We start from the raw sequence: 22144 nt of genomic DNA on the forward strand, positions 1-22144 counted from the left end.
GGTGTGGAACACCTCATCTTGGTGCAGATGCGACGTAGACGGAAGAATTGGGAGTAGGGGATGGAGTCCTTACAAGAAGAATTAGGAGTAGGGGAGAACTAGAGGTGGATTGGAAGGGAGAGAGGAAATGAGATTGGGAGGGTTACCTGAAATTGGCAAATTTGATGTTTGTCAGGTTGCAGACTACACAAGTGGATGGTAGTGTTCTTCTAGTTTGTACTGGGCATCACTGAGGTTAGCGTGTGAACGGGAAGGGGAATTCAGCTGGGAGCTCGGATGGCCACTGCAGCAAAGCACAGGTGTTCTGTAAACTGGTTGTTTAGTCTGCGTTTGGTCCCAGCAATGTAGAGGAGGCCACATCATAGAAAAATAGGTGTAGGATTAGGCCATTCGGCCCTTCGAGCCAGCACCGCCATTCAATTGATCATGGCTGATCATCTAAAATCAGTACCCCATTCCTGCTTGTTCCGTCACATCCCTTGTACATCAGGAGCGCTAAATGCAGTAGAGCAGATTAGAAGAGGTACACCTGGAAGAGGTTCGCCTCGCCTGGAAGGGCTATTTGGGTCCCTGATGATGGTGAGGGAGGAGGTTAGGAACGTGTTGAATCGTGTGTGTTTGAGGGGATCTTTCCCATATTCTGCCTTGATATGTGAAACCTACAACCCATATGAATATTGGATTTTCGAGTTTCAGGTAAACCTCACCTCTTGGGTTCCTCTCACTATCCACTCTCATCTTTGATCTTTATCCTATACCCCCCTGCAGCACCCCCTCCCCAATCACCCTTCACCTTCCTATTTTCCCAGCGGCATTGGCTGCAAGTGGGCTCATCATGTGGTGCGTATATTCACCATTGGGTGGCGATGTTGTACTGTCAAGATTGACAGTGTACATGGCCCTCTGTCTCCAATTGCACAGAAAAAAATGTAAAGAACCACAAGATCTGCCGCTTCCGCGCACCTTGTAGTGATATGTCGGAACACTTCGTATAAACCAGCATCTGCAGTTCCTTCCTACTCAAGCAAAGTTTGTCTACCTTCATACACATTAGGATGTCCAGTGACCGTAATTTGGACTGTCCCTAAGACATCTCCATTAACTGCCCCGAAATTCTCCTGTGTAACAGATTGGGCGAGATCCATAACTAGAGTTTAAAAAAGTAGAAATATAGAAACATAGAAAATAGGTGCAGGAGTAGGCCATTCGGCCCTTCGAGCCTGCACCGCCATTAAATATGATCATGGCTGATCATCCAACTCAGTATCCTGTACCTGCTTTCTCTCCATACCCCCTGATCCCTTTAGCCACAAGGGCCACATCTAACTCCCTCTTAACTATAGCCAATGAACTGGCCTCAACTACATTCTGTGACAGAGAATTCCAGAGATTCACCACTCTCTGTGTAAAAAATGTTTTTCGCATCTCAGTCCTAAAAGATTTCCCCTTTATCCTTAAACTGTGACCCCTTGTTCTGAACTTCCCCAACATCGGGAACAATCTTCCTGCATCTAAATTGTCCAACCCCTTAAGAATTTTGTAAGTTTCTATAAGATCCCCCCTCAATCTTCTAAATTCTACCAAGACCCTGTACAACTGCAGTAGAACCTCCCTGCTCCTATACTCAAATCCTTTTGCTATGAATGCTAACATACCATAGAAGAGAGATGAATATGGTTACACTTTAGAATAAAACATCCTTATCCCAGTGGAAGACTAAATATCAAGTGCGAAAACAAACTGCTGAAGGAACTCAGTGGAAAACAAACTGCTGAAGGAACTCAGTGGGTCGAGCCACAACAATGGAGGAAAAGTGCAGGACATTAGTGGAGAATTGAAGTACTGAACGTTCAGGGTGCTATGGTTGGAGTGGGTGAGGGCACTGAGGTCAAGCCAATTGGAAATAAGAGGCCAGAATGGGGTGTCCAAAAGGAAGTGAAAATTTGAAGACACGAGAAGGGATTGCAGTGGGGGAGTAAGGACTCCTTGGCAAAGAAATAAGCACAGAAGAAAGCTCAACATCCTGTCAGACCCAGAACTCATTGAGGAATTCAAAGGTGAGGTTTCTGCTGAGATCGGATGGCTCTACATCCTAGAGAGAGGTCAGAAGTGTTTAATTGTCATATGTACCAGCAACAGAACAATGGAATTCTTACTTGCTGCAGCTAAACAGGCCCATTCCACAAGAACACACACAAATAAATATATAGAAGAATCAAAAATATAATACATTAATAACAGTACTACTCGGTAACCGTAATAATGTAGAACTGAAGTCCATAGTGGAACCTACAACACAGTCCATAGATTTTCACAGTTACTGAGAAAGGTTAGTGTTGTGCAGTGTTTAAGAGCGTGGTGGTAGCTGGTAAGCTGTTCTTAAACTTGGTGGTCATGTTTTTCATGCTCATGTAGTTCTTCCCCAAAGCATTAGTGAAATGAGAACATACCAGGGTGATGTGCATCCTTTGATAATATTGGGTGCTTTTTGAGGCAATGCTTCCAGTAGGCATTTGCAATGGTGGAGAGGTCAGTACCTATAATGTAGCAATGTTACAAAATGTTGAGATTTTAAAAATCAAGTCTGTAATTTATCCCATCAGATAAAGCATAAAAAGAAGTTTAATTTCAGATTCAGATTCAATTTTAATTGTCATTGTCAGTGTAAGTACAAGACAACGAAATGCATTAATTTGACACCTAATTCACTTTCATAACTTCTGTATTAAAAAAGTTATGGCCATTTTCATACTCGGAAATTAGCATCTTGCTCCCTATTGCTTTTTCATTTACTTAACACAAAAGCTGTGATTGAGAAGTCAAAAGCCCATAACTTTCTTAAAAATTAAGAGAACTGAAAGACATTTTCAGTTATTATAGATTGAAGCATTCTGAATCAAATATGAAACAATCTTACTTAGATGACTTGAAATTAAAGCATAGAATTAGTTAGTTACCTAATTGTAGCTAATTACAAAATTCAATTACTAGATCTAAACATCTATCAATTTCTTAAGAATAGATTCACATTTTTTAATAGCCTAAGTGTCCAAATAACATTCACACAAGAATTCACAATATAACAAGAGAAGGCAGGTACGGAATACTGAGTTGGATGATCAGCCATGATCATATTGAATGGCGGTGCAGGCTCGAAGGGCCGAATGGCCTACTCCTGCACCTAATTTCTATGTAACATAATTTTTAAATCTCATTGTCATGGGTTTATAGGCCAAATGGAAGGAATTTAATGTTTAATACCTGTAAATTAATGGCCATTTAAATCAGCTAGCGAGTGGGTTTTTCTGGAATGCGATCAATTGGAATGTTGTGGTTGCGGTGATTTAGTCCCCCATATCGGCAGCAAAAACACTGCAGGTTCGTTTGGGGAAAAAAAATCACCATTTCGCAACTTAAAATGTGAATTAAATGCATCTTAAGAAACACTTTTATACATAAAAATAAACCATTTATTTTACCTGTCCCCTACGTAAAATCCGGCCGCGTTGTCGGCGTTGACGGCTTCAGAAACTGATTTAAAAATCACTCCAGCGATTAACTTGTCGGAACGATTCTTTAGCAAACGCTTGCACTCCAACAAAATATAATCCAGGACCAGGACCAGGACCAAAAAAACGGCGTTTTAACTCCGCCCCCCCCCCCCTCAAACGCACCAAAATCGCGCACACGGCCAGTGGCAGAATTGTAGTGCCGCTGATGGTAAGTATTGTAACATACCTATATAATGGACCAGCAATGTCCACCATTCTCTGTATCCTCCTTCATTCCTGGGTGTTAGAGTTACTGAACCAGGCCATGATGCAGCCAGTCAAAATCCTCTCAACTGTTCCATTAGAATACTCGGCGACATTTCCTAAGGCAGTAGAGGCATTGATGGGCATTCTTTGCAACTGATTTGAACCAGCTCAAATCTTCAGAGATATGCACACCCAAGAACTTGAAGCTGTTGACTCTCTCCTTTGCCGTCCCGTCGATGAAGATGGGTCCATTGATCCCCGGATTTCCCGTTGTTAAGTCATCAAATTCATGCTCTTGCTAATGTTGAGAGCAATATTGTTGTTCTGGCACCATTCAATCAGATTATTGGTCTTCTCCCTGTATTCTGACTCATCGTTACCCATTATTCGTCCAAATGTGGACAAACTTAAAGGTGGTGATGAAGCTGTGTCTGGCCACAGTAATGGGTATAGAGGGAACAGAGCAGGGCACTGAGCACGCAGTTATCGAGGGGGAAGTTGACAATTCGTACTGATTGTGGTCTGCTGATGAAAAAGTCGAACATGCAATTACCTAGGGATGAACAGAGACTCGGTTCTCTACATTTGACGATTAATTCGGAGGGATGATGGTGTTAAACGCTGAGCTGTAGTCGATGAAAAACATCCTGTCCAAATGTTGCATTACAGATTGGCGAGCCAGCGAGATTGCATTTCCTATTGACCTATTGTAGCAGTAGGTGAAATGGAGTAGATCCATGTTCTTACTAAGGCAAGAGTTGATATGCATCATAACCAACCTCTCAAAGCACTTCACCACTGACGTTAGTGCCACCAGCTGGTAATTGAGGCATGTCACCTTTCTATTCATGGGCATGGGCATCTTTCTTTCTGAGCATGTATTGTTTGTGTCCTTTTTAAGCAGGTAGGAACCTCAATACCTCAGTCAGAGGACCTCAGTCTGGCAGGGGTTGGTGCTAGGATCAGGTGCAGGGTCAGGAGCGAGTGATGGGGAAGAGAGCTTACGGAATAAAGGAGAGGGGGGGCAGAGGAGAAAGGGAAGGGTAGAGGGTGATGTTCGGGTGGAAAATGGGATAAAATGAGGTTGGGTGCGTGGGTGCAGGGGAAGAGCCTGATGCAGGGTGCACTACACAAAACCTCACCGATCTCTATGACTCCACAGATGCTGAATTCTTCCAGCAGTTTGTTTATGTTCCAGATTCCTGCATCTGCAGTCTCATGTGTCACTAAATATCAGATCTGTGAATACACTAATTGCAGGTATAAAACTAATTTCATACAATGGGTTAATGTGCATCCCACTGTGTATTCATATATTTTGAACCAAAATATATGGGTGAAAGGCATCATTCAGTGCTACTAAAGCTAAAATAAAAAATAGGAGAAAAAATAGCCAGTTTATTTTACAGAAGTAACTGTATTCTTTTAAGCTTCAGTCCAATCTCTTGAAATGTTAAAATGAATAGAAAATTACGAGTCTTGGAATAAAAATGTAAAAACAGAAAATGTTTGAAACACACAGCAGGGCAGATGGCATTCATGGAAAGAGAAACGGAGCTATGTTTCAAGGAACTTTTATCGGCATTGGCAAATTGAAGTTATTTACAAATTGCAAAATGGCCATCCAATCTGTGTTTCTCCAATGTAGAGACAATCACATTGTGAGCACTGAGAACTGCACACTGGATTGGATGAAGTTTGAATGAATTGTTGCTTTCCTACCACTCACCTGTTGCCTCCACCTTTGCTGTCACCCCCTCTCCTCCTCGTCAGCGCAAGGATAGAATTCCCCTGGTCCTCGTCTTCCCCCTCTATCTTCTGCATTCATTAGATTATCCTTGGCAATGTTCCCACCATCAACAAAAGAAACATCAACAGACTTTGATTTTACCTATCAGCATTTTTTAAAGACCATTGCCTTTGCAACTTCCTGGCCTAGTCATGTGATAGGAGCAGAATTAGGCCATTCGGCCCATCAAGTCTACTCCGCCGTTCAATCATGGCTGATCTGTCTTTCCCTCTTAACCCCATTCTCCTGCCTTCTCCCCATAACCACTGACACCCGTAATCAAGAATCTATCTGTCTGCCTTGAAAACATCCTTTGACTTGGCCTCCTGCCCTTCCATCCTTCTTAACCACTCCTCTTAACCACTCCCCTTATGACAACACCTCCCATGCAACTGTAGTAGGCAGAAAACTTATGCCTTGCATTCTTCCTTCTCGGCGGCTGTGATTAATGTAGTGATTTACTTGCACTTCCTTCAGTTCAGTATTCACAATGTACTTGCTTTTGCACTGGAGAAACCAAATGTAAATGCAAAGATGATAACCACCCCACCATCTAAGGAATTTACAGGAGTCGCTGCCTCAAAAATGCAGCCAGCATCATCAGAGACTCACACCACCCTGGCCACGCACTAATTTCATCCCTGCCATTGGAAAGATGGTACAGGAGCCTGAAAATTAACGTTCAGGATCAGCTTCTTCCCTACAGCTATTTGGCTATTAAACATTACAACCTCCAATAAGCTCTAAACCACATTGACTATGATTGTTATTATTGCACTATTATTGTTTGTCTGTTTTCTGTGCACATACCTGTGTGTATATATATGTGTGTATGTATGTTTGTGTGTGTGTAGATGTATGTATATGTGTGTATGTATGTGTGTCTGTGTATGTATGTTTATGTGAGTATGTGTATATATGTGTGTGTATATGTGTGTATGTATGTTTGTGTGTGTAGATGCATGTATATGTGTGTATGTACAGTATGTGTGTGTATGTTTATGTGAGTGTGTATGTGTGTGTGTGTATGTATACTGAGCTGTTGATTACATTGTTAACAGTGTACTAAGTTTACATGTTGTGCTGCTGCAAGTGAGAATGTTATTGTGACCAATTTTGGGCACCATATCTGGGAAAAGGATGTGCTGGCTCTGGAGTGAGTCCAGAGGAGGTTTACAAGAATGATCCCAGGAATGAGTAGGTTAACCTATGATGAGCATTTTTCGGCACTGTTGAATCTGTGGAATTGTTTGCCACAGAAGCTGTGGAAGCCAAGTCAGTGGATATTTCAATGGCAGAGATAGATAGATTCTCAATCAGTACAGGTATCAGAGGTTATGGAGAGAAGGCAAGAGAATGGGGTTAAGAGGGAGAGAACGATCAGCCATGACTGAATGGCGGAGTTCTACTATTCCTTATGACCTTGGACATTTGACAAATACCCTTGACTCATTATTGGCACACTAGTTGTTTAAGAAGGAACTGCAGATGCTGGAAAATCGAAGGTAGACAAAAGTGCTGGAGAAACTCAGCGGATGAGGCAGCATCTACGGAGCTAAGGAAATAGGAAACGTTTCGGGTCTGAAGAAGAGTTTCGACCCGAAACATTGCCTATTTTCTTCGCTCCATAAATGCTGCCTCACCCGCTGAGTTTCTCCAGCACTTTTGTCTACTGGCACACTAGTGTTCAGTTTTCAGAAGCGATGCAGAAACAGAAGCCTTGTTTCTAAGCCTGCCACCCACCATCCTGCTCCCATTTTCTTTGTAACATAAGGTCTATTTCTTTTCCCTCTCCCTCCGTCCTGACAAAGATTCTTGGACCTGAAACCAACTCTGTTTCTCTTTTCACAGCTACTGCCTGCCCTGTTGAACATTTTCAGCATTTCTTGTTCTTGCATCATATTTCCAGCACTTGCCGTTTTACAATTTTCAAGTAGTGAAGACATTTTTCAGATTTTCTCATAAAAGTCATTTGGAGTAGGTGCATATTCATAAGAAAATTAAAATATCGTCCTATAATTCTGAGGCTGTGACCTCTAGTCCGAGACTCTCCCACTAGTGGTGACATCCACTCCACATCCACTATGCAAGCCTATCACTATTCTGTATGTTTCAATGAGGTCGCCCCTCATTCTTCTAAACTGTAGGGCCCTAGTGAGACCACACTGGGAGTATTTTGTGCAGTTTTGGTGCCCTAATTTGAGGAAGGACATTCTTGCTATTGAGGGAGTGCAGCGTAGGTTTATAAGGTTAATTCCCAGGATGGCGGGCCAGTCGTATGCTGAGAGAATGGAGCGGCTGGGATTGTATACTCTGGAGTTTAGAAGGATGAGAGGCGATTTTATTGAAACATATAAGATTATTAAGGGTTTGGACACGCTAGAGGCAGGACAACATGATCCTGATGTTTTGGGGGAGTCCAGAACCAGTCTGATGGGGCCACAGTTTAGAGCGAATGACCTGGTGGGGGGGGGGGGGGGGGGGAGAGACAAGGTTCTTGAATATGTTAACTACTACCATGTACTTGTTTTTCTAGTTGTGTTTTTGTACTAATGTCATTTAATACAGTCTTCTCCAGCTTCCGTCAGTGTTCTTAAATAAACTTGATCTGGCCCCAGAAATGTTAGTTAGTCTTGTTTATTGTCACGTGTACCGAGGTACATTGAAAAGCTTTTGTTGCGTGCTAACCAGTCAGCAGAAAGACAATACGTGATTACAATTGATCCATTTACAGTGTATAGATACTTGATAAGGGGATAACGTTTAGTGCAAGGTAAAGCCAGCAAAGTCCGATCAAGGCCAGTCAGTCCCAGGGTCATCAAAGAGGTAGATAGTAGCTCAGCACTGCTCTCTGATGCAACTGTATCTATTTTCATTCATTTTAAGACATCCATCTCCTCCTCCTACAGTCATGTGGACCATCCCCAAGATCCCCATTAACATCACAAGTTCACAAGTCTGCACAGGGAAGAAATATTTATCGAAGATCTCACCCATTTCCAGCATCGGTGAATAATGTTATTGAAAATGGACCTTTAGTCCTCAACAAAACACCTCAGTGTGTATTCAAACATTAGTATATCCACCGTGAAATTAAGTTAATCTTCCAACTCTTTATCCCATGTCCAACCCCACCCCAGCTTCATTTTTTTTTTTTAAGCTATTTTTCACAAATATGCTGATCCACTGTTTATCTTTGGGTTTCAAGAATCCGACTCAGATAAGCGTCTACGTGCAGCGCCACAGGTACCTGCAAATGATGCCGCTCTCCCTGACTTTCTGTCTGCACACAATATGACACGGTCACTTAAGCGAGTCAAAAAAACTTGTTAATGAAATAGTTCTTGGCTGGAAGCACACTATTCTCTTGCCAAGCAACAATATAAAGGGTCAGCACGTCGCAGCACTCCTCCCACACCCTCTTCCTTCCATTGTGAAAGGGATGTGTGGCTGAGGCGCGTCACAGCTCCAGGCTCCATTCTTGTGAACTCCACTGGGGTCACCGGTCAGAGACGGTGTTGCACTTTGTTCGGCTCAAGCCGTTCCCTTGAGATTTACTCAGGTCATTAACAACCGATTTCTCTGACTTGAGCATGTGATTTATATTGATATGTTTATTTTATATTTATTTAAAATGCAGTGTCTGTAAATTTCCATTATCGCTATGTGCGTCTTGTTAATGTACCTCCTACGTAACATTTTATTGACTAGCTTTTCACTGGATAGGAAAGACTATTTACTAGCAATTATTCAAAACTTGCAATTCTCGAATTGATTATAATGATTGGTTGACTTAAAGCTTCACATTTGTGCTCTATTTTAGCTTTAAATATATATATATATTTGTAAATGGACCCTGTTAGTTAAAGATGTGAAAATTCACGATGAACATTTGTATGGATTGTTAAAAAATGTGTTAAAAAATAGGAGCTATGCCTCCTACACTTTTCAAACCATTCGGTCTGAGTCGATACATTTCTTTCAGACATCCATCAAGTATGAGGAAGGAGAGAATGTTGGCATTGCAGCCAAGCCTGGGTTTGTCCATCTGATAGCGACATAAATAATTCCCAGCAGAATCTCCGGAGAATGATCAAGCCTCTCTAGTTTTCCAATTGTAAAAGCAATTGTCTAAGTATGTGACATACTTTTGTATTCTGAATTCCTAAAGTATGAGCCATAATTTCATAGAAACTTACGAATTCAAGCCTGAGTGTTACTATGTTTTCGGACCTAGGGAATATTGGCCCATCTCTCCAACGTTATAGTGTTATGCAATTGCACTTAATTTTGGCCCCAAACTGTGAATAAGGAGTTGTGTAGTTTAGTTTAGAGATGCAGTGCGGAAACAGGGCCGCTCAGCCCACCGACCAGCGATCCCTGCACTTTAACATTATCCTACACACACTAGGGACAATTTACACATACACCAAGCCAATTAACCTGTGTTCAAATTAAAGACATGCCTTTACGTCTTTGGAGTGCGGGAGGAAAACGAAGATCGCGGAGAAAACCCACGTAGTCACGGGAAGAACGTACAAACTCCATACAGTCAGCACCCGTAGTTGGGGTCGAACCCGGCTCTCCAGCGCTGTAAGGCAGCAACTCTACCGCTGCGCCACCGTGCCGCCCACAATATGTCCACTAAATCTCATTAGTCCAGATTGTTCTAACCATTTCAAGCTTTTTTAGTTTACTCAAAGCATTCATAGTTGTACTCTGCCTAAAATGGTGATATTCTTCTGTAGCATGGAGCTCAGTACTTCACACAATACTCCTGAGGTATTACTGTCCAGATAGGCTTATTAATACTGTTTGTCTGTTATGCTTATATTTAGTAATAGAAGCCAAGAATTCAATTAATTTCTTGCATAGAAAAGTGTAAAAGCTTTCCTTTCAAATCTTGGCCCTGATCTTTGTCTTGTCCTATACCAAGTGTACTTCCATCCTGAATATAATAATGGTTTTTTTTAAAATGAAAGTATATAATTCCTTTCATTGAATTACCCCAGCCAACATGTTTTTTGTTTTACTCCAGCACTTCTTGTTCTCCATTGGAAATACCCCGGGGATCCTACCTCACCTTATTTTTACTGCTATAAATGTAAAAGGCTGGATCTTTTTTTGATTTTTTTAGTTTAGGGATACAGCGCAGAAACAAGCCTAGTCCGTGCCGACCAGCGGGACTCACACATTAGCACTATCCTACACGCACAAGGGATAATTTATACTTACACCAAGCCAATTGACCTACTTACCTGTACGTCTTTGGAGTGTGGGAGGAAACCGAAGATCTCGGAGAAAACCCACACGGTAACGGGGAGAACGTACAAACTCCGTACAGACAGAACCTATACTCGGGATCTAACCCGAGTCTCCGGTGCTGCAAGCACAGTAAGGCAGCAACTCTACCGCTGCGCCACCGTGTCGCCCCTGTTGAAGTATTCAAGAGATTCAAGATTCAAGATTCAATTTAATTGTCATTTGGACCCCTTGAGGTCCAAGCGAAATGCCGTTTCTGCAGCCATACATTACAAACAAATAGACCCAAGACACAACATAATTTACATTTTACATAAACATCCATCACATTGCTGTGATGGAAGGCCAAAAAAACTTATCTCTCCACTGCACTCTCCCCCCAAGATTTTCCATCTTGCCTGTACTTAAACATAGCTGATTTTTCATATTTTCCATTGTATATTCTTATCATTATTTCTCTTTACAATTCTTGTGTTTCACTGAGGACCTCTTCAGTGAACCTACCCTTTCCACCACCCACCCTCCACAACCTAATTCTTGCTCCATCTCTAAATCCATACTCCTCACCTTTCACCATGACTTCATTCCCTCTTGTTTTTTCATTCCACAAATTCCCGACATAAAAATAAAGATATTAACAGGAGTTGGATGACGCAGCGGCAGATTTGCTGCTTTACAGTGCCAGAGACCCAGGTTCGATCCTGACTACGGGTGCAGCCTGTACGGAGTTTGTTCACTTTCCGTGTGACCGCACGCATTTTCTCTGAGTGCTCCAGTTTCCTTCCACATTCCAAAGACGTGTGGGTTTGTAGGTTAATTGGCTTCTGTAAATGTTCCTTAGTGTGCAGGATAGAACTAGCGTGTATAGGTGATCGCTGGGCGAAGCGGACTTGGTGGGCTGAAGGGGCTGCTTCACATTGTATCTCTAAAAACTAAAAGAGTAGACCATTTAGCCTTATTCTGTGATCAATTGTGATCAAAGCTGTCATCCAAATGTGGTACCAGCTCCCACTCTATCTCCCTATCCCTTGGTTTCTTTAGTTCTTGGAGCAATATTCAGTCCTATATTTCATTTTATCTCCAAATTCACCAGCTTTTTTGATGAATTTTTGCTTCATCGCATTCCTAAGTGGATTACCTCCTATGTTTAGACAGTGATGTAGCCACAATTAGAACCAACATTTCTGCATATAGTCTCGTCATACACGGCTACAGCAGAGAAACGGGCCCTTCAACCCACAAAGCCCATTTAGATTAATCCAAATTAATTCTCCCCATTTTCTTATTAGTTTTCTGCAGATTCTACCGTACACCTGCGCACTAAGAACAACTTAGAGTGACCAATTACTGACCAACCCACATGTCTTGGATGCAGGAGGAAACCCATGCAGCCACAGAGAGAACAGTTGTATCAGGATTTCATACGTTTTGTGAGGTTGCCATTCACTCGTATACAGTATATGTGTGTTATATTCTTATATAACAAATATATGCCCAGTTGTGGTACAGAGAGTGGTGAGTCTGGAATTCTCTGCCTCAGAGGGCAGTGGAGGCAGGTTCTATGTATGCTTTCAAGAGAGAGCTAGATAGGGCTCTTAAAAATAGTGGAGTCAGGGGATATGGGATGAAGGCAGGAACGGGGTACTGATTGGGGAAGATCAGCCATGATCACATTGAATGGCGGTGCTGGCTTGAAGGGCCGAATGGCCTACTCCTGCACCTATTGTCTATTGCCTATTGTCCAATTCTCTATTTTATACATCAGTGGTGATCTTGGGAATCAATCTGGGTAACGTTCGCTACGCTCCGCAGCAAGAATATTCTTACTCAGTTGAGATCGAAACTGCACACTTTGTTCATGGTGTGGTCTCACCAAAGCACAGGATACGCCTGCTGTAAGAAGTTTCTGTTCTTGAATTCAATGCCGCAGCCAGTAAAAGCGAACTTCCCTTAAAATGAAAGTCTGTCACAGATTTTCTTTTTGCCTTATTCCTTGGCACTCCAATATTTTCTATCTTCTTCAGATAACCATGGCTTAGTATCTCTATTTCAGTCACTCCATATGTTAATCTGCTGTATTGATTCCAAAATATGTATGTAGTTAAATATACATGGAATTAGTGGTGGGGAGTCTGGTCTGTGTGATGAAGTGGGCTGCATCACAACTTTCTGCAATTTCTTGTGGTCTTAGGCAGAGCTTTTCCTAAGCTGTGATGCAACCGGACAGTGTGCTTTCTAAGGTTCATCTGTAGAAGTTAGAGTCACAGAGTGATACAGTGTGGAAATAGGCCTTCGGCCCAACTTGCCCACACTGACCAACATATCCCAGCTGCACTAGTCCCATCTGCCCGCATGTGTCCCATTTACCTCAAAACCTGTACTATCCATCCTGTCTAACTGTTTCTTAAACATTGGCACAGTCCCTGCCTCAACTACCTCCTCTGGCAGCTTGTTCCATACCCACACCGCCCTTTGTGTGAAAAAGATACCCCTCAGATTCCTCTTAAATCTTTTCTCCTTCACCTTAAACCTATGTTCTCTTGTCCTCGATTCACTTACTCTGGGCAAGAGGATGCATCTATCCAATCTATTCCGCATGATTTTAAACACCTCTATAAGATCTCCCCTCATCCTCCTACGCTCCATGGAATCGAGACCCAGCCTACTCAACCTCTCCCAAAAGCTCAACCCCTCTAGTCCTGGCAACATCCTCGTAAATCTTTTCTGAACCCTTTCAAGCTTGACAACATCTTTCCTATTACATGGTGCCCAGAACTGAACAAAATATTCTAAATGCGGTCTCTCCAACGCCTTATGCAACTGCAACATGACCTCCCAACTTCTATACTCAATACTCTGACTGATGAAGGCCAAAGTGCCAAAAGCCTTTTTGAACACCTTCTCTACCTGTGACTCGACCTTCAAGGAACCATGCACTTGTACTCCTAGATCCCTCTGCTCTACAACACTACCCAGAGGCCTACCATTTACTATGTAGGTCCTGCCCTTGTTTGAAGTCCCAAAATGCAACACCTCACACTTCTGTGTATTAAATTCCATCAACTATTCCTCTACCCACCTGGCCAATCGATCCAGATCCTGCTGCAATTGTTCACAACCATCTTCACTATCTGCAAAACCACTCACTTTTGCATCATCAGCAAACTTGCTAATCTTGCCCTGTATGTTCTCATCCAAATCATTGATGTCGATGACAGACAGTAACGGGCCCAATACCGAACCATGAGGCACACCACTAGGCACAGGCCTCCATTCTGAGAAGCAACCTTCCACCATTACCCTCTGCTTCCTTCCGTGGAGCCAATTTGCTATCCATTCAGTTATCTCTCCTTGGATCCCATGCGATCTAACCTTCAAGAGCAGCCTACCATGCGGCACCTTGTCGAACGCCTTACTGAAGTCTATGTACACAATATCTACAACTCTGCCCTCATCAACCTTTTTGCTCACGACTTCAAAATAATCAATCAGATTTGTGAGACATGACCTCCCACATACAAAACCATGCTGACTATCCCTAATCAGCCCTTGCCCATCAAATGCCTGTATATCCTATCCCTCAGAATACTCTCCAGCAAGTTACCAACTACAGATATCAAGTTCACTGGCCTCTAGTTCCCAGCATCTTCCCTGTAGCCCTTCTTGAAAAGAGGCACAACATTTGCCACCCTCTAATCCTCTGGCACCTCTCCTGTATTTAAGGACGACTCATAAATCTCAACCAGGGCTCCCGCTATTTGCTCTCTAGTTTTCTGCATTGTCCTTGGATATATCTGATCAGGTCCCGGAGATTTGTCTATCTTCAAACACGACAGTATCTTCAGTACTTCCTCAACAGTACTTCCTGACTGCTCTAATTTCCTCCGTCCTACTGTCTTTGTCCTCGGTTAATACAGAGGAGAAAGACTCATTATGGACCTTGACCATCTCCTGTGGCTCTTTGATTCCTGAATGGTCCCACTCTCTCTCTCTATATATAAAATTAAATCTTTTGGGATGAAGGCTAATGTGCCAAAAGCCTTGTTGACCACCCTATCTACCTTTAAGGAACCATGCACCTGCACTCCTAAATCCCTCTGCTCTACAACATTCCCCAGAGCCCTACCATTCATTGTGTAGGTCCTGCACAGGTTAAACTTCCCAAATTGCAACGCCTCACTTTTCTCTGTCTTAAATTTTGTAAGAGTCATTGGAGACGTGCGGTATTTGTTCAGTCTCCTGGCTGTTGGCTGTCACTTCAATGTGGTTGGTCTATGATGGATCAATGATGATATTGGCTCCATGGAACCTGAAGCTCTCAGCCGTTGATGCTGGTTAGGCATGTATCCCCCGCATTTCCTCAAATCTAACCAGTTCCATCGTCTTGCTGGCATTGGAGGAGAGTTTATTGCACTGACACTGTTCTCTACCTCTTTCCTGTAATCTGTACAGTCATAAAATTAAAAGAAAAATAAGTTAACAGTCCAGAACTTATTATTGAATTGAATACTGTTATATTGTGTATTAGGTAGTTTGATCCAAGTTGGTAGGATTCAGCAAGGGAGCTGTTAGCTGAGTGTGATTTAAACAGCATGAATAGAAGGTTAAGATAGAAGGTTTATAACGACAAAATTATTAACTTTTTTCCATAAAAAATAATTCTAATGTGAATGTGGGTCTTTATGAGGATGCATTGCCATCTGCTGGTGCTTGGTGTCATTCATTACAGCATAACAACAAACCTGATGCTCTAATAGATCTGGAGCTGTTCACCTGAAATCTAAATAGAATGGGGGTGGTGTTTAAGTAGACCTATTTTAAATAATGTTGACTCCATCATGGAAAAACTAACTGATATATTATTGCTGTCACCAGCACGCCCCCATAAAATGAGTAAAATTATCACATTTGTATTGTGTCTGAACTGGCATAACTTGGGCCTCAGTTGATCAAATATGCTCTGGGAGAATGATGTCCTGTTCGCAAAATTAGGTAAGAAAAGTTCCTTGTTGTTTTCGTGAATGGCTGAGATGTAAAGACTGTGCCACGTATCTTGCTAGTTTTATCTCACTTTCAATTAGCTGTCTGTCGTCTTTCAGTGAGCAATATATACCGAGAAATAACAAACATGATAATCGTGTCATCATCTCCAACAATCTTTCAACTTAGTTGCCTTCACATTTCATCGTATTTCCTGATGTATGCTGTATTGTGGAAGTCATTTGTGGTGTTTCAGAGAAATAGCAACACAATGAGTTTATTTGTGTTTGTTTTTGGAATTCAATGCATCTCAATGGCAGTAACCCCCACTTTCCATAAGGGTTAAAGGAAGGCTGTTTGCAGAAACAGTTCCTTCACAGTGACAATAGTGTTTCCTTAATAATGTGTGTGTGTGTTTCTGCAGTATCCTCTGAGAAGGAAACAAAGCTATTTATAGAGCCTTGGTCCCAAAACTAAGGGTCCGGAATTTCTGGAGCTGAGATTAACTTTTTCTTCCGCCTTGACTTTTGAGTTGTGATGTCTTGGCCCACATTCAAATTTACCAAATCAGAGGTATTTGCGGTCTTAGTAACATATTGGGTTGATAACTTTCCAGGGCCATGCATTTGACCTCCCAAGGTGTAGCACCTGACACTTGCTCGAATTATACTATTTCTGCCATTTGTCCACCAATTTATATAACAATAATAAACCTAAACCAAATGGGACTATCTTAGATGGGCAATTTGGTCAGCATGCATGAGTTGGGGCAGAGGGCCTGTTTCCATGCTTTTTAACCCTATTGTCTATTCCAGGATTGTTCTTTAACATATGCAGGATAGAACTGCAGATGCTAGTTTAAATCGAAGATAGACCCAAAAAGCTGGAGTAACTCAGCGGGGCAGGCAGCATCTCTGAAGAGAAGGAATGGGTGACATTTCGGGTCGAGACCCTGCTTCAGACTCTGACCCAAAACGTCACCCATTCCTTCTCTCCTGAGATGCTGCTGGTCCCACTGAGTTACTCCAGCTTTTTGGGTCTATCTTGCAATTACATTCTTGCCATCCCATTTCAAGCTTTCTCAGTCCTTTGATGTTTTGATTGCTGTTATTTACTTGTTTGTTTCTTTTTCATTTCCTTCTCACTTGCCTTTTCCTCACCCCACTTCCTACCCTTCTCTTTCTTCAGTTCTCACACGCCCCTCCCTTTCCTCCTTGCTTTGCCCCCCTCCATCTCCCTTTGTCTCCCCCTCCCAGTATCTCGTCTCTCCCCCTCCCCACTCCCCCCGGCTTTCCCCTCGCCTTGCCTCCCCTTCGGCTCCTCCTCCCCTCTCCTCCCCCCTCCCCCTCCCCACGCCTCCTCGCTTCGCCTCCCCTTCGTCTCCTCCTCACCTCGCCTCCTCCCTCCCTCCTCCCTCTCCTCCCCCTACCCTCGCCTTTTCGTCTCTCACCTCCCCTTGCCTCTCCCCCCCTCCCCTCCCCTCGCCTCTCCCCCCTCCCCTCCCCTCGCCTCTCTCCCCCACCTCCCCTTGCCTTTCCCCGTCCCTTCGCCTCTCACCTCCCCCTCCCTTCGCCTCACTCCCCTCTCCTTGTCTCTCCCCCACTCCCCTCATTTCTCCCCTTCCCCTTGTCTCCCCCCTCCCTACATTTCTCTCCCTTCCCCTTGTCTCTCCCCATCCCTTGTATCTCCCCCTCCCTCGTTTCTCCGCCTCCCCTCATCTCTCCCCATCCCCTCGTCTCTCCCCATCCCCTCGTCTCTCCCCCCACAGTCTGCCCACAATCTTCTTTACAAACATTTGCTCAATTGCTCACTTGCGATATTTTAATATTGACTCACTTCCACTTGAAGTCAAAGTAAAGTCAGACTTTTGTACGTCTAGTCTAAACCAGACATATTTCAGATAGTGTTGAGTTTTCGCAGTTTGATATAATGATTTTCTTATTTCCATTTTCATCTTTTGACCTTTCATTTGATTCCTCAAATGTTCCGTAGCCATGCCTTTTTGCTTACCGCCACCACACATTAAATTTTTCTCACTACCTTAGAACCTGTTTTATCTCTAACTTTACCAATTCTAATGAAAGGTCACTGTCCTGAAACTCGAATTCTCTTTATCTCTCCACAGATGCTGCCTGACCTGGTGAGTATTTCCAGCATTTTCTGTTTTTATTGCAGCAGCGTGAACACATTTTATTGCTGTTCACCATTTATCTCAGAATTGTTCACCTGGCATTATTGGATAGTTTTTGTTTTCGTTTTAATAGAAATTCACTTTACAAGGAGCTATAATAAATTTGAAGGATCAAAGGAAGGATGCCAGAGGTTATTAATAATATCATGGTAAAGACCACAAGTTTAGTGTAATTGAAAATTAACTTGTTTAAGAAAGATGCTGGAAAAATTCAAGATTCAAGATTCAATTTAATTGTCATTTGGACCCCTTGAGGTCCAAACGAAATGCCGTTTCTGCAGCCATACATTACAAACAAATAGACCCTAGACACATCATAATTTACACAAACATCCATCACATCGCTGTGATGGAAGGCCAAAAAAACTTCTCTCTCCAATCGAAGGTAGACAAAAATGCTGGAGAAACTCAGTGGGTGAGGCAGCATCTATGGAGCGAAGGAATAGGTGACATTTCGGGTCAACTATTCCTTCGCTCCATAGGTGCTGCCACACCCACTGAGTTTCTCCAGCATTTTTGTCTACCTTTGAAAATTAACTTGCACACTTTGGACTGGGAATAAATTGGGGAAGAATGTAGTCGCACCATGGTATGTTTACTGATGACTCATAGGCCTACGCTAATGACCCAAAGACAACAGTCCCATGACAACAGCTGATAAATGTAAATTTGGCTATTAATCCAAAATGAAAAGGTTCCATTTGTAAGAGTGAACATAAAGATCAACTGCTTCATTAATGTTGATTGTAGACGGGAATCTATCACTCTGGGGACGGGAACAAAATATTGCCCACGCCAGTGAAGCCCGTGAATAAATAAATAAAGACTGGATGATGTGGAAAAGCAGAAGGATGTTGGACTTCAAGTTGTAATCAATAAAAACTGGTGTACAGAACAAAAATATTTAAGACCAATGGAAAAACTATTACAAAATGTTTCTGCTGTAGAGGATGGTGAGATGGACTGACCCAAGCCATAAAAGGTTGCGCAAACCTCTAGAATATGTATCCGAATGTGAACGTTGGTTTAGCAGTGTTGGTTTATCTGGAAGCAAACATTGTATAAACAGGAATATATGCAAGGAAGTTGCTTGGTAGCAACTATGGCGGGGCTGTAAAATTGTAGCAATGCACAAGCCATATCTTGCTGAGCTTGGTTTTGCCATGATCCTTCTCCGCCAACTCATAGAAGTGATCATTTTCATTTGGATCGAGTGGTTATTCTGATTTGCATGCTCAAACCTTCCAGTACGGAGCAGCATCTTTGCTGCTTCATTCTTCTGAGTTCAGTCAACAACTAATGTACCTAATGCTCCCAGCAGGAACCACTGGATTCCAGCAATCGGATTTCCTTTCTGGCCCACAGAATTCAATTCCAGTTGCCCATTCTCTATCGGCTTGGTTGGTAATGTTACATATCAAAAATTTGCAGTGGACATGCATGATCTATGTCTCCAATTGTCATTTGATAACTTTGTTTGACTCTTTCCTGACCATCAGTCAATTGTTAGCTCAAGGCTTGACTTGTACACTGCTGGCTAGAATCTCATTTTCCATGTTTCCACTTGACATCATCCAACATAATTGCCTATACACCAATTCAGTTTTACCCATCTCTCCCTGGTGGTTGGAAACGTTATTTAGCTCTGTGTGAAACAACCCCTTGATTTGAAACTTTCGATTCTATCCAGATCTATCTCTGTAATCTTTTAAAATCTTATGACCTTTCCTCGAGAATCTTGAATCAGATAGTGGATTATTAAAGTTTAGTTGTGTCTTGTTCCTGTTTTTATGCTTTGATCTCTTCAGTCATCAGAACCATATCGAATTCCTGCAATATATTTATTGACATGTGTTCAAGTGTCTTCTGTAGTAAGAGTTCCATAGGTTCACCACACTTTGGGTGACAACATTTCTTCTCCTCACAGTTACATTAAAACCTACCCCATGTCCTTGGCCTGTTCTAGACTTCCTCACCAGAGGGATTATCCTTTCTGTGTCTGGTCTGGGCAGTCCCATCAAGATTTTGAACGTTTGAAAAGTGTCCCCATTCATTCTTCTAAACTCTAGCATAGATAAATGCTATTGTTCCAACCTCTATTTCTCAGTCCAAGCATCTTGGGAATCAGTCGGGTGATTATACGCTCCATACTAGTAAACTGGAGAAGTTCCAGTTCTTTCTAACAAGGGTCTAGAATTGTTGGTGCTCTGCTAATTTGATTTCAAGAAGTTAAAAAGATGAATGGGTTTTAATAGGAATTTGTCTGGTTACTGTGACTAGCTTTTGAAAAAAAATTGTTTCATTTAATTCCTCATCTCTCGAGATTGAATTCAAACAATTGTTTCTAGATCCATGATTAAAACTCCAGCCTCTAGGACTATAACTTAACCATTGAACTTCCGATCTCTGTTGTAATTATTCCCTTGAGAATTCTTTATTCAGAACCGGAAAGAAAAGCCAGATCAATATGAGACGGTAAAAGGATGATTGGTGAGGTGAAAAGTAGTTTGGGAAGAGATATTCTCACTGGATTTTATTGGACTGGACTATTGGGTTTCGGTGTTGTGGATCCACGATTTATGTAAAAAGATCATTCAAAATATACATCCCTGTCTCAAAGTCATTATGGTTCACAATACAGGAGCATACTGACTCTTTAAAGGAACCTTCCAAGAAAACTCAATGCAGAGAACAACACAAAATGATTAACTTGGTTGTGTTCGGAAGGAAATATTTTGTAGACTTACTTCCTTTAATTGTTCTGAGTTGTTCCGCAGCATGTGAATCGTCTCCACAGAGTTTTCTCTTGATATTAATGTGATCTACGCTGCAAGCTTGAAGATGTTTGGGAATCGCGACTTTACTTCCAAACAATGTCGGTTTGACTGGCTCTGTGTTTTCCAGTGCATATGAGCTCATTCACATGTTGGACAGGGAAGGACTGTGGTCTTTTTTTTCCTGAACCTTTGAGAGGCAAGGTTGATGATTACTTAGTTTGTGTTATTAAAAGCTGAAGTCTGAGGGAGTATTTATTGAATGATTGAAATCCACAGCATAAAACTGCTAAAAGCAGACATTTCATACACTAAACATAATGTGAGAATTGAAACTAATGCACATAGTTGGTGAAATAGTCTTTTGAAGATGAGAGTTTGTGAGAAATGTTGTTGGTAGCATGACTCTGAACATGAATGTTCACTTCTTTTAGTAGCTTATGAATATCTTTGCTGAACATTGTTATCTCTAAATCTTTCTTGGTTGGAGGGTGTATCTTCATATTGATTTTCCCTGGACTTTGTTACGTGCCTTGAGGAATTTTATCCTGAATATGAACACACTATACCCAAACCTTAGTATGTCAATGTCGTAGTGTACACAGATCATTAATCTATATCTGACACATATTGTATGTGGATTCCTGGCATCGGCATGTTTAGCTGAATGCCTCTGTGCTGTATCCTTTGTATAGTTTAGTTTATTATTATCACATATACTGAGATTCAGTGGAAAGCTTTTGTTTGAGTGCTATCCATTAGAAATAGCACTATCTCTACATGTAACCGTCCTCCTTAACATCATAGCACAATTAATGCGGCATCAGTAAATGCAATCTTCAGCTATCTTCTGATTTCTGCATGTGTCTCCTGAGTAGTGAATAATGAACGTCACTCTTTCTGACCAGGCGGTTATAGTAAAGAGAGCTCTGCCTTCTAACCTGTGTTGCACCTTACCTAAAGGCACTTTGTTGACGCTGGGTGGCAAAATTGGAATGGATTTCCCTTTCCTGCAAAGCCCTTTCAACTGGAGGCTCTTAGTGACGTTGAGCACAACAGCAATGCACAACATACAAGTATTAAACAAACAAAGTCTGACACACACTTGCCAAAGGAGAGTACATGACCAAAGGATTGGTCAAAGTTAAACGTTTATAGGAGTGTCTTGAAGGAAGAAAGAGAGGTAGAGATATTTAGAAGGGAATTCCAGACCCTCGGGCTGCAGCAACTGAAGCCTGGAGTGTTCAAGAGATCAGAGATTGGAGTTGAGAGCGAAAGATAGATCAGCCATGATTGAGTGGCGGAGTAGACTTGATGGGCCAAACGGCCTAATTCTGCTCCTAGAACATATTAACTTTGAGTTCAGCGTGTGTGTAGGGTTTGAGAGGGG

The 22144-nt window shown here is 42.1% G+C and overlaps 1 protein-coding gene across 1 annotated transcript in view; it reads left to right on the forward strand.

Moving 5' to 3' along the window:
- ctif (CBP80/20-dependent translation initiation factor) overlaps positions 1–22144 on the forward strand; it is a 162641-nt gene that overhangs the window by 85456 nt on the left and 55041 nt on the right. The gene's annotated exons all lie outside the window — the stretch shown is intronic.

Source organism: Leucoraja erinacea, chromosome 1, assembly GCF_028641065.1.
Source record: "Leucoraja erinacea ecotype New England chromosome 1, Leri_hhj_1, whole genome shotgun sequence".
NCBI lineage: Eukaryota > Metazoa > Chordata > Chondrichthyes > Rajiformes > Rajidae > Leucoraja > Leucoraja erinaceus.